This window comes from Manacus candei, unplaced genomic scaffold, assembly GCF_025592945.1.
Source record: "Manacus candei isolate 608988 ecotype Guabito, Panama unplaced genomic scaffold, ASM2559294v1 h1tg000019l, whole genome shotgun sequence".
NCBI classification, from domain to species: domain Eukaryota; kingdom Metazoa; phylum Chordata; class Aves; order Passeriformes; family Pipridae; genus Manacus; species Manacus candei.
This window is the reverse complement of record NW_026138067.1, coordinates 2205383-2215561: the sequence shown is the minus strand read 5'-3', so window position 1 is coordinate 2215561 and position 10179 is coordinate 2205383. Positions and strand designations below refer to the sequence as shown.

Sequence of the window (10179 nt, the reverse complement as noted above, 5' to 3'; positions counted from 1 at the left end):
GGGGTCACTTTCAGGAGCAGCACTGACTTAGAGAAATACATTTTCCATTTGGCGGTATGGGATGAGACAGCACCAGGATGCAAATGTTTTAATTAGACGAAATGGATCCTGGCTGACTTAATAATAAATATTTACTGCTCTAAGCATTTTACCACAAGAGGTTGGGGCTTATTCTACCTGCATCACAAAAATTGTCCTAGTTTCAAGGCTTAAATCTACTGAAGCATGGGCTCTAAGTTAAAGTGCAAATTTGGGTTATTAATATTCTTAAATCCACAGTGCAATGCCTTTTCATTTTTAAAAAAGTAGTAGTTTTCCACAGGAAGCCACACAGTGCTGAAGCAGGTGACTGAATGCATGTCCGTACATCCCCAGCTTTTCCTGAAAGACTGAAAAAGAGGGGGATACCTAATTCTGTCCTGTTGTTAGCAGGCAGCATTGACAGTTGCTGTTCTGGCAATTCCTAGCTGTCAGTCAGTGCACAGGTATGCCCCCCCGATGTGATAGCTCATCTGTACATCATTTTGGAAGGTAAAAAAGCAGACATTTATATTTTCCATCTTGCTGGTCTGCTCTTCTTGTTAGCTTTCACCAGACTGCTTTGACAACTGCTTTCCTCCAACACCTCGATGCAAACTTCCCTGGCTGCTTTCAGCTCTGTCCTGAACCATGGCTGGATCCTGGGTCACAGGACACAGAAATCTTATTCCCATAAAAAAGGAGTGTGTGAGACTGGTGGCATAATGGAAATGAGACTTAAATTCCCACCATGGCATCTGTATAGATCTGTTCTTCTCTTTTTTTCCTTTTAAGACAGGCCACTGATGTCAAGGATCTCAAGTTGCCTACCTCAGTAGGGATTTGGAAGTGATCCACAGCCCCATTTTTCACTTTTCCCCTTGTTTTCCTGGAGACTCTTTCATGAGACATTTGGTTTGTGCTGATCCTGTTCTCCAATCTGCAGTGAAACAGAGATGCTTCAGGGCTAAAGAGCAAATGTGTTTATCCTGGGTGCTGTGCATGTGCACACACAGGCATGAACCAGATGTGAGTAGCTGAAATGGTACTTGTGCACAGGGTCAAATGTGCAGATGTTTTATTGACAGTAAGAATAAGAGATAGCCCTACACAAAGGACATGTGCTATTAATTAGATTTAAAATTAAATTTTCTGGGGAAAAAATAATATATAGTAAACACTGTGGAAGAATATCATTGTGCTTTTTGTCTCATTGTAGAAGTTAAGGCAAATGTATGTCAGAGCAATACTGCATATGTCCTGTGAGTGCATTGCTTTGAGAGCTGCTCCTGAACAGGTCTTGTCTTATTAAAAGCAGATCAGACCCTATCAGAACTACCAAAATATTGTAAGAAATAGAATTTCAAATGAATTTTGGTTCACCTGCTTCTTCCTAAACAAAACAAAACAAAAATCCTTATTGTCAGGTATATATCGATGATGAATAACTCTTTGAAGGATGTCTTCATGCAGTAGTGACTTGAAGTTTGCAGCCAGCATGATACAGATCTGCCTTATCATTGCAATGGCTTTAACTTATCTATTATTAAAAGTCTCCATTATTTCGGCTTCAGTATTTTTAAATATGGTTGCAATTTTTTTTCTCATTTGCAAGAGTGGAGATTTTTCTTCTATCTTCTAAAGTATTCCTTCAGGGTGAGGAGGAAAAAAAAAAACAAAAGAAAAACATTTAATGGTTTCAGATTGTATATGCTTGGCAAAATTATATTACAAGCTGATCTTCACTTTTAAGTACAACAGAGACATTTAGAAGTTGAAACTGTGTTTTTCAGGAGGCACTACTTTTAAGTCCATAAACTTTAGACGGTTTTAAATTGGAGAGGGGAAGTTAACTTGAATGGTAAAATTAAATAAAAAGAGCAATGATTTTCCATGTGCAATTTCAGCTTCACAAGTAGTCCAGTCCAATTTATTTGAGCTCCTGTGACTCAGCAAAGGAGATTAATAGATTGACTCCAAAGGTGATCTTTCATAAGTGATCATCATACAATCACAGAATGGTTTGGGTTGGAAGGGCCCTTAAAGATCATCTGATTCCAACCCCCCTGCCATAGGAAGGGACACCTTCCACTAGATCAGGTTGCTCAAAGCCCCATCCAACCTGGCCCTGAACACTTCCAAGGATAGGGTAGCCACAGCTTCTCTGGGCAACCTGTGCCAGTGCCTCACCACCCACCCTCACAGTAAAGAATTTCTCTCTAATATCTAATCTAAACCTGCCCTCTTTCAGTCTGAAGTCATCCCCCCTTGTCTTATCTGTACATGCCCTTGTCAGAAGTCTCTCTCTAGCTTTCTTGTAGGCATGTCTCCCTGGAATCTTCTCTTCTCCAGACAGAACAGCCCCAACTCTCTCAGCCTCTGTTCATAGGAGAGATGCTCCAGCCCTTCTGTTGTCTTAATGGCCTTCCTCTGGACTCGTTCCAACAGATCAATGTTCTTATGTTGGGGGCCCAGAGCTGGACAAGAACCTCAGGTGGGGTCTCATGAGAGCGGAGTAGAGGGGGAGAATCACTTCCTACATAATTAAATCTTTAAAACTCTAGGGACTGTTGTACTGGGTAAGACCTGAGCTCTAGATAGCTCAATATCTTGGATGCCATTCAACAGCTTCATATCAGCTGCCACATGGTGGAAGAGCCCCAGCAGTTCTTATCCTGATGTCTGGCACTTTGGCTTCCTCTTGGCTACAATCCCTTCCATACTACCAGGTTTTGGAGCTTTAGTCAGGGGTTGCAGTTGATTTTCTTGATAGCTGTGCATGATGGTATGGGTGTTCTAGTGCTTTCTGAGCCAGGAGAGTTGACCTGCTGTGTTCAGTTGGCCTTTGTATGCTCAGATGCAAAGCTGCCTTCTGCAGAGGGCAAGGAGAGGGTGCTCAGCATGGTCAGGGGAGCAAGGTTCCCTCTGTGAGAAGCAGAGAGCCTGGCCAGCCCATCAGATGTGACTGCCTTGACTTCTGTGTGTAATGCTGAGGACTGACAGTCAAACAGCAGGAGTGGATGCTGGCTGTGAAAGCTGCCTCCAGAGAGGTGTGTGGAACTGGAAGTCAGGCTCTATGCAAAGAGACTCCTCAGGAAACATTGGAGCTGACCAGGAAGAGAAACAGAAGATGAGCAAGAGAAAAAGCTCTGCACAGAGTTGAGATTTGAACCAGCAAAGGGATGTGAACAACTCTGGGGAAACAGATGTTTCAGATGCTCTAGAGCAAAGCACCCACACTGAAACCCCAAAGGGTGCGTAAGCCTCAATTCCCCTTACTAACTCCTAGAGTGTGAGGCTATTGAAGCTTTGAGAGCAGATTAAGGAGCCCCATAATGAGAGGAAAGACTGAGAGAGACCCATCTAGAGAACTGTAGGTAAAAACAAGCTTCCTTGTTGAGAAAAAAATGGCAGCATAGCCAAGAAAACTAAGACAAGCTTGAGTAGCTATCCCTGACTATGTAAAAAAGGGTGCTGAAATGTGGGCACTGACTGTGGGGAGCACTGACCAGCTCTTTCTTCTGTTCTGGTGCACTCTTGGCCTGGGTCTTGCTGGGGTTTTGCCCTTTTCCTGTCACTGATTGACTCCGGAATTGTGGGTTTGCAGGACAGATGGGAGGACAAACATAATTCTGGGGCTTGACCGTATTTATTTCTGCACCAGTACTCCTCAACACCCCAGCACGTGAGATCTGAATCTTCTGTCTAATGCTGCACATACAAGTCTTAGCCTCTGTGGGGAAATGGGGGAAGTACAGCACTGCCCAAGTCTGATTTCCACAGCTGTGGCCATGAAACAGAACCTGTGTGGTTATCGACTCTTTGATTATTGCAAAGCTTCTGATTTTGAAAGCAGTGGAGTTGTAGAAGCTACACCTTCCTCTTCGAGTCGCCTTTTTCTTTGTTTCAGTTAGTTGATGCAGCTTTTTAACCCATATCACAGTGAGTGAAATTAAGTACAAGTGGTATCTATTGCCTTGCTGCTCTTCTGACTGTACGTTCAGCAATGATGACAAAACTTTTGTCAGTACCAAAGACTTCAGCACTCATGTTGTCACTTTTATCTCACAGCTGAAATTCATAGCCCCAGGTGATCCTGGCATCAACAGGTTCCCTTGAATAACAGCTGTTACTCAGCTGTTAACACTCTCACTGTTCTTGGTGGTGTCTCTGAGGCACAGCAAAGCTGATTATACAATTTACCACATCCTTATGTCCTGCATATAAGGATAAACCTCTTCCCCATGAAGACAGTCAGACATTGGAACAGGTTGCCCAGAGGCTGTAGTCTCCATACTTGGTGGGTTTTATCAGACTGGATAAAACTCCGAGTAACATGGTTGACCTCAGAGCTGTCCCTGCTTTGGACAGGTGGTTGGACTAGAGAACTCTTGAAAGATCCTTCTAACCTGAATTATCCTATGATCCCACAAAGTTGGCACATCCACCTTCCCAAAATATTCCCCAGTACATGGAATTCATCCAGTATTTCCCTAAATCTCAACTAGGTATAAGGAATCCAGGGTATGTGAATGTAGTCCTTAGCAAGCATGTAATTTCAAAGCTCTTTTCTGCCATTCACCATGATTCACCTTAAGTACTACTGTCATTTGGGGTCCTATGATTGAAAAGACCATTCTCCCCAGTTTCTTCTACATCTAGATTCTACTGTTTCTTGCTGAAATCTGTGGGGCCTCAAAAGCAATAACACCCTTTCCCCAGGCACCAATTACTCATCTACAACAAAGGAGGACATCTACAGCTCAGCTGATACTGCTCAGGCCTTTCTTCTCCATCATTGAAAAAGGCAGACAAAAAGGACAAAAAAGATGGCAGATGTCATCCTTGTGGTTCAGGCATTCTTACTTTCCCCCATGGCTCACATCTGGATCATACCTTTGGACTCAAGAGGGAACAAACCAGTTTGGTGTTCATGTGTGCCCAAGGGCAAGGGTTTGTGTTCATAGTGGCAGCTCTTGTCTCAGTAAACCCAGTGCCTTGGGTCTTGACAAGAATTGACAATGCCCTCTCTATCAGAAAGCAGTTTCCTGTGAACCAGTGACTTCTCAGAAAATGTTCTAGGCCAGTGCCTCTGTGGGTGTTTCAGATCACTGTGCCTGGACAACAAAACCTCTCCAATTTTGATCGTTCAAACTGAAAATGGAATGTGAGGTCAAGTTTCTGTTTGCTACAGAATTAAATTCATATCCTCAGCTTCAGATAAGCCATGAGCCTGAGACGACCTCTCAGACATGTCTATGTGTCCTATACACCTCTGCTCTCCAGTGTATACCCTCCTATTCTTTTGGCAAGGGCATTAGGAAATGCAGATGAGGACCCACATGTATAATGTTAAGAAGGCAGTGCCAGCCCAGGCAGTTCAGCTGTCCAGACCTCCTGAAGCTCTCACTTTAATCTTCAGTAGTGTGACCAAGTTGCTCAGTCTTTCTGAATGAGAGCATCTCTAGACCTCACCTGGATATTGAATGCCTGGCTTCCACAGAGACAGCTTCTTTGGAGTCAAACCAAACTCCCCAAGGTCCAAATTGTATAGTATAAAATATTTAGAATTAAAAAAAAGGGAGCATGTGTGGAGTTTTCTATGGTGGCAGAACACTATGGTATTTCTTAGCAGAGTTGGACATTTGTAACAGATGCACGTACACTCCCAGAGCAGAGTGTATATAGCCAACACATCTCAAAGAGCCAATTCTGAGGAACTAACTATTCTTTCCTAATTAAATATCAAAAATGGGAAATGATGGATAGTCAGGCCCCTTTACATAATTTACTCTGGGGTAGACGACCACTCACAGGTGTTTTTTTTCCCAGTGTGTCTCGACGCAAGGGCTTTTCTTGATCCTTAGTTCTTCTCTCTCTTATCTGAAATGCCATTATTCCCCTGTAGCTCTCTGTGGGAGGTGTGACCAGCTTCCCACATGGCAGCGCAGGCGGGGAGCACTGCTGCCTGCTACGAACCACTACAGTCCTCTCCCTTGTCTTCGGAAACTAGAAGAGCTTGTTTGGTTTTTAAACAAAACTGCTGAACTGTCTCCTGCGATACCCTATTATTCTACCTGGCTGCAATGTACTGCTTTTGATTTTTGCCTGGCTGCTTTGCTAGCAAATTCCGTTTGCATGTATATGTACTGCACTGGCATGCCAAGAGGCGAGCAGAGATATGTCTATCCAGCTACGTGTTTGGCAAAAACAAACCCACCCTTTTATCACCAAATGAGATGCCATTAGAGCCACCCTCTGGCATCCCCCTCAGCAAAATGGGGCTATAAAAAAAGGCAGGTCTCCAGCCCATCCTACTAGAGTTAATGAGAAAAACCCAGTCAAAATCAGCGGTGCAGGGACCTTAACCATTCTTAAATTGGTGCACTCCGGTGCCGCTGTGGTGAGTCAGCACAGATAGGATGAGCTGGTCCTGGTTAGCAGGCACTTCACAACTTGGCACTGTACCGGCTGCGTTATGTCATTGCTGGGGATGTATTAACACCTCGCCTAATCTGTCTGCTTTCTTGGGGGGTTATCCTTGCACCTCCCTCAAGTGTGAAGTAGAGGGAGAGCACTCACAAACTCCGTGGTTGAGTGCGGAGGCAGGATCTGTGCCAGCAGCTCCTGTCAGCTTTAAGGCTCCGTTTTCCTGTGTCGTGGGGCTCTGACAGTGCAGACGAGTGCTTCCCATTAGATACTCACAGACACCAAAAATAGACACTCCATTACTGCAGCACATTAGCTGATGGTAATGATAGGGCTCTGCTTACTAGTTCAGTTACATACTGGCAATCTGGCCACTTTGCATGCTTTATTTACCAGGTATTAATTGCAACTTCCACTTATCACCCCCAGCCTAAATCACTGCATTGTCTGTTGCAACGGTCAGACATTTACTTATTTTTGCTTTTATTATTAGCATCAGAAAACTCAATTACAGGCAAGCAGGCATGTATACACAAACACACAGTAGTAGGTCTGTGCTGATGTTTTTAAAGATACACATCTGCTGATACTAAAAATAGGTCCTTGTCAGCAGCTTGGTAATTTTAGGCTCAATGAGAATTCATCCCCATGGTAACTGTACAGTTGTTGAATCATTTATTATTTGAGCTTCAAAATCACAACAGTGCTGGCAGTTTTTATCCTCTGAACATTTTTAAGGACCTTTTGCAGTGTTGCAATACTTCTTGCTCCACACCATCAATATTTATCAGCAAACAGCTCTAGCCCTTGAACTGACTACCTGCTTCTCCTTGGACATACTGGAGCTGGAATACTTGATAGCAGGATGGCAGTTTAAATAGGTTTCACTTTTGTGATAACAGCAGTCCTGCAATGTGGCTGTTTGGCCAGTGATGGCACACACTGAGCCCTGCAAACTCCTGATTGGTAAAATGAAACTTTAAGGTGTTGACCTAAGCCTTGGTCTATGCCTTGAGAGCCAGAAAACAAAGATATCTCAGGTCCCTCTGTTGCAAGAGGTTTTGTAGATAAGAGGCTGGTAGTTTTTAGCCTCACAGATAGATGTCATTGACCCCAAGCCGGTGGGGGGGACACATTGCCTGGCTTCATGGAGATAAAAGCTGTTTGTACTTTCCCTTGCTTTCAGATAATGCTCATCAGCCACCTTGTGCTACACCCAAGAGAAGTGAGGCCACTCGGCTGGCAAAACATAAGGTGAAACTCAGGTCCCCTGAGCCCACGGGTTGCTCAGAATCTGCTGTCATGGAATCTCCAGGGAGCGGGACCAGGATAAACTCTGTGAGGTGGGGCAGGGGAACTGTGAGCCCTGTCGGGCTTGAAGCAACAGAAATAACTCAGCATCAGAAACACTTCCAATAGCACACAAATTGCATTGAAATGGGCTGCCTGAGACTGGTTTCAGAACGGACTAAATCACAGACATCAGCTCCCTCACCAGCTGCCTGCACGACTTTTGTTACACCATTGCTGGCCATTAGATTTACTGGAGTGCACAACACAGAGAGAGCTGTTAAGTTTTAGGTAGAAGAGGTTCAGTCCCTTTTAGTCTGACAAATGGATCTGAAAGACTGACCCAGAAACTCAGACGCTATTCCCAGGTGCCAGCAGTTGTAAAATGATACACTTAACAGAGCTGATTCCTTCTGGGTTAAGCATTATAGCTATTATACACTGTCATGACTGATGCTGTGTTTTTAGATCAAATGCACTTTCATTGTATGAGCTTTTAAGAAGCTCTTGAACAAGGTAATCCACAAGGTGCTTTTAAATTGCCTTTCATCTTATTACTTCAGTTGAGTTGAACACAACAAAATAAGGATGTGCAGGCACCTTGTACAGCTGCTGTGCAGCTGCCTTCCACCTTAAGCAGCTTTCTGTAAATCTGTCAGTACCCAAAGCATGTTGTGCATCACCCATATGGGATTTGTCAGGTGATCATGGTGTGCACTGCAGGGAAAGGCAGCTCCTGCCATCAAGAGAAGCTCAGTTTACCCTCCCATGCAATTGTATGATCACCATTTATGTCAGTTTGAGTCACCTACATGCCAAGAGGCAACACAGTGGTTTTTCCATGGGCAGGAGCAGGAGAAAGTGGGCCATCCACAAATCAGCCCCCAGCACTGAAGTTCTCTCCTGGACAAATGGCAGCTCTTCTTTGTTCTTTATTCAAGCATCTGGTTGCTAAGCCTGCTCATTTAATTAAACCAGAAAGTTCCTTCCCTCCATTTGGTTCAGCTGCTATACATTTATCCCAGAGCACATACAGAGACAAATTTGGAAGACACTGCCTTTTTTTATTTCTACCTACCAGCCTCTATCTTCTCAGTATGGAAAGCAAGGTCTGTGGCTGTGGCCTCAGCTGGTGGAGGCAATGCCAAGTCTTGCCATGCCACAGACACACATTTCAATAGCAGAATTACTTGCCTGTAGCATCCAAAAAGTTGGTCACAGCTCACAGCTTTTATAATGAGTTGGGAGGGAGAGAAAATCACCTGCACAATGCACTAGAAGCAGAGTTTATTTTTAAGCCCATTGTGGCCAAGAGCTTGGTTCCAAGTAGTTTTCCCCAGTTGCCACACTGTGCTGGGTGGGCATCTCGGCTCTGCCCCACAGACTGCTGCCCACGGAGATGGGGTGGCTGTGCCAGAACCCCCCAGCTCCTCCCAGACTCTATTTTCTCCACAAAGAGTGAAGATCTGAGTAATGACCTCAAATATGCTGTTACTGCCCTGTGGTGTACAGTTAACCACAGCACACAATTTTGCATTGTCATTATTTATTTATTTTTACCTTCTTATACTTTTTTGATCCTACCTGGGAGGGAGCAGGGGGAACGACATCCACAGTGATGCTGTGTGATGCCCCAGCATCGTTGCTGACTAAGGGCCCCCACGGCCCATGAGGTCCCAGAGTGGTTGTAACCCAGGGTCCCTGCACAGCCATCCCCCGAGGTACCTGCGCAGTGAGAAGCCTGCACCAGGCACCAGCGAGGGTGTTATTGAACCTGCAGAGCAGCTGCAATTCGTGAACATGTGTGGAAAGGAGACCCACCTTGCCTGAAGCTTGGAAGTCAGGTTGGGTTTGAAACTTTGAGTGCAGTCTCCTTGAACATGGACTGCTTTTTAACCTGAAGTCAGAGAGAAATAATGTCATTCCATCATACTATTTTTGCAATTGCTGCCTGAAAAAGAATCAAATGTTGAAGCCCATCTATCAGCTCTTTCTTACTGTTTTTTCCCATCTGGTTGTAACTGTATTTTCCATCTGAGATACTGGTTAATAAAAATAGTCCATCTACGATTTGTATTAGAGTAGTGGCAAGAGTCTTTTTGCCAGAGATGGCTTATGAGCAGCGGGGTGCTCTAGAAATGTTGTCACCTCATCACTTGGGACAAGCTTCTGCCCCCCATTCACCTGTCACAGGAAGTCTTGGCTGAGTGTGGGGCAATTCAGTGTGTTAGTGCTATCATCAGGGAGAGAGCAGAGCACCGTGCCTCCAGCTTGCCTTCCCTAAACTTTGCCTGGGATCCTGTGATGTTTTAGTGACAGCCCAGTATTGCTGGCGGTGCTACTTCAACTCTCTGCTCATCCCTGGCTCTGCAGTGGGGCTTCCTTGTGTGCAGCTACTGCTGTTGATCCAACTCCAAGCTGTGTCCAGTAATAGCAAACTAT

General features: G+C 44.6%; 1 protein-coding gene across 1 annotated transcript in view; it reads right to left on the bottom strand.

Annotated features, from left to right (window-relative positions):
• Positions 1 to 1651: 1651 nt before the first annotated feature.
• ESRP1 (epithelial splicing regulatory protein 1) overlaps positions 1652 to 10179 on the bottom strand; it is a 46289-nt gene continuing 37761 nt past the window's right edge. The window contains exon 15 of the mRNA XM_051785268.1: positions 1652 to 1667. The gene's annotated coding sequence lies outside the window, so the exon portion shown is untranslated. The remainder of the gene's footprint in view (positions 1668 to 10179) is intronic.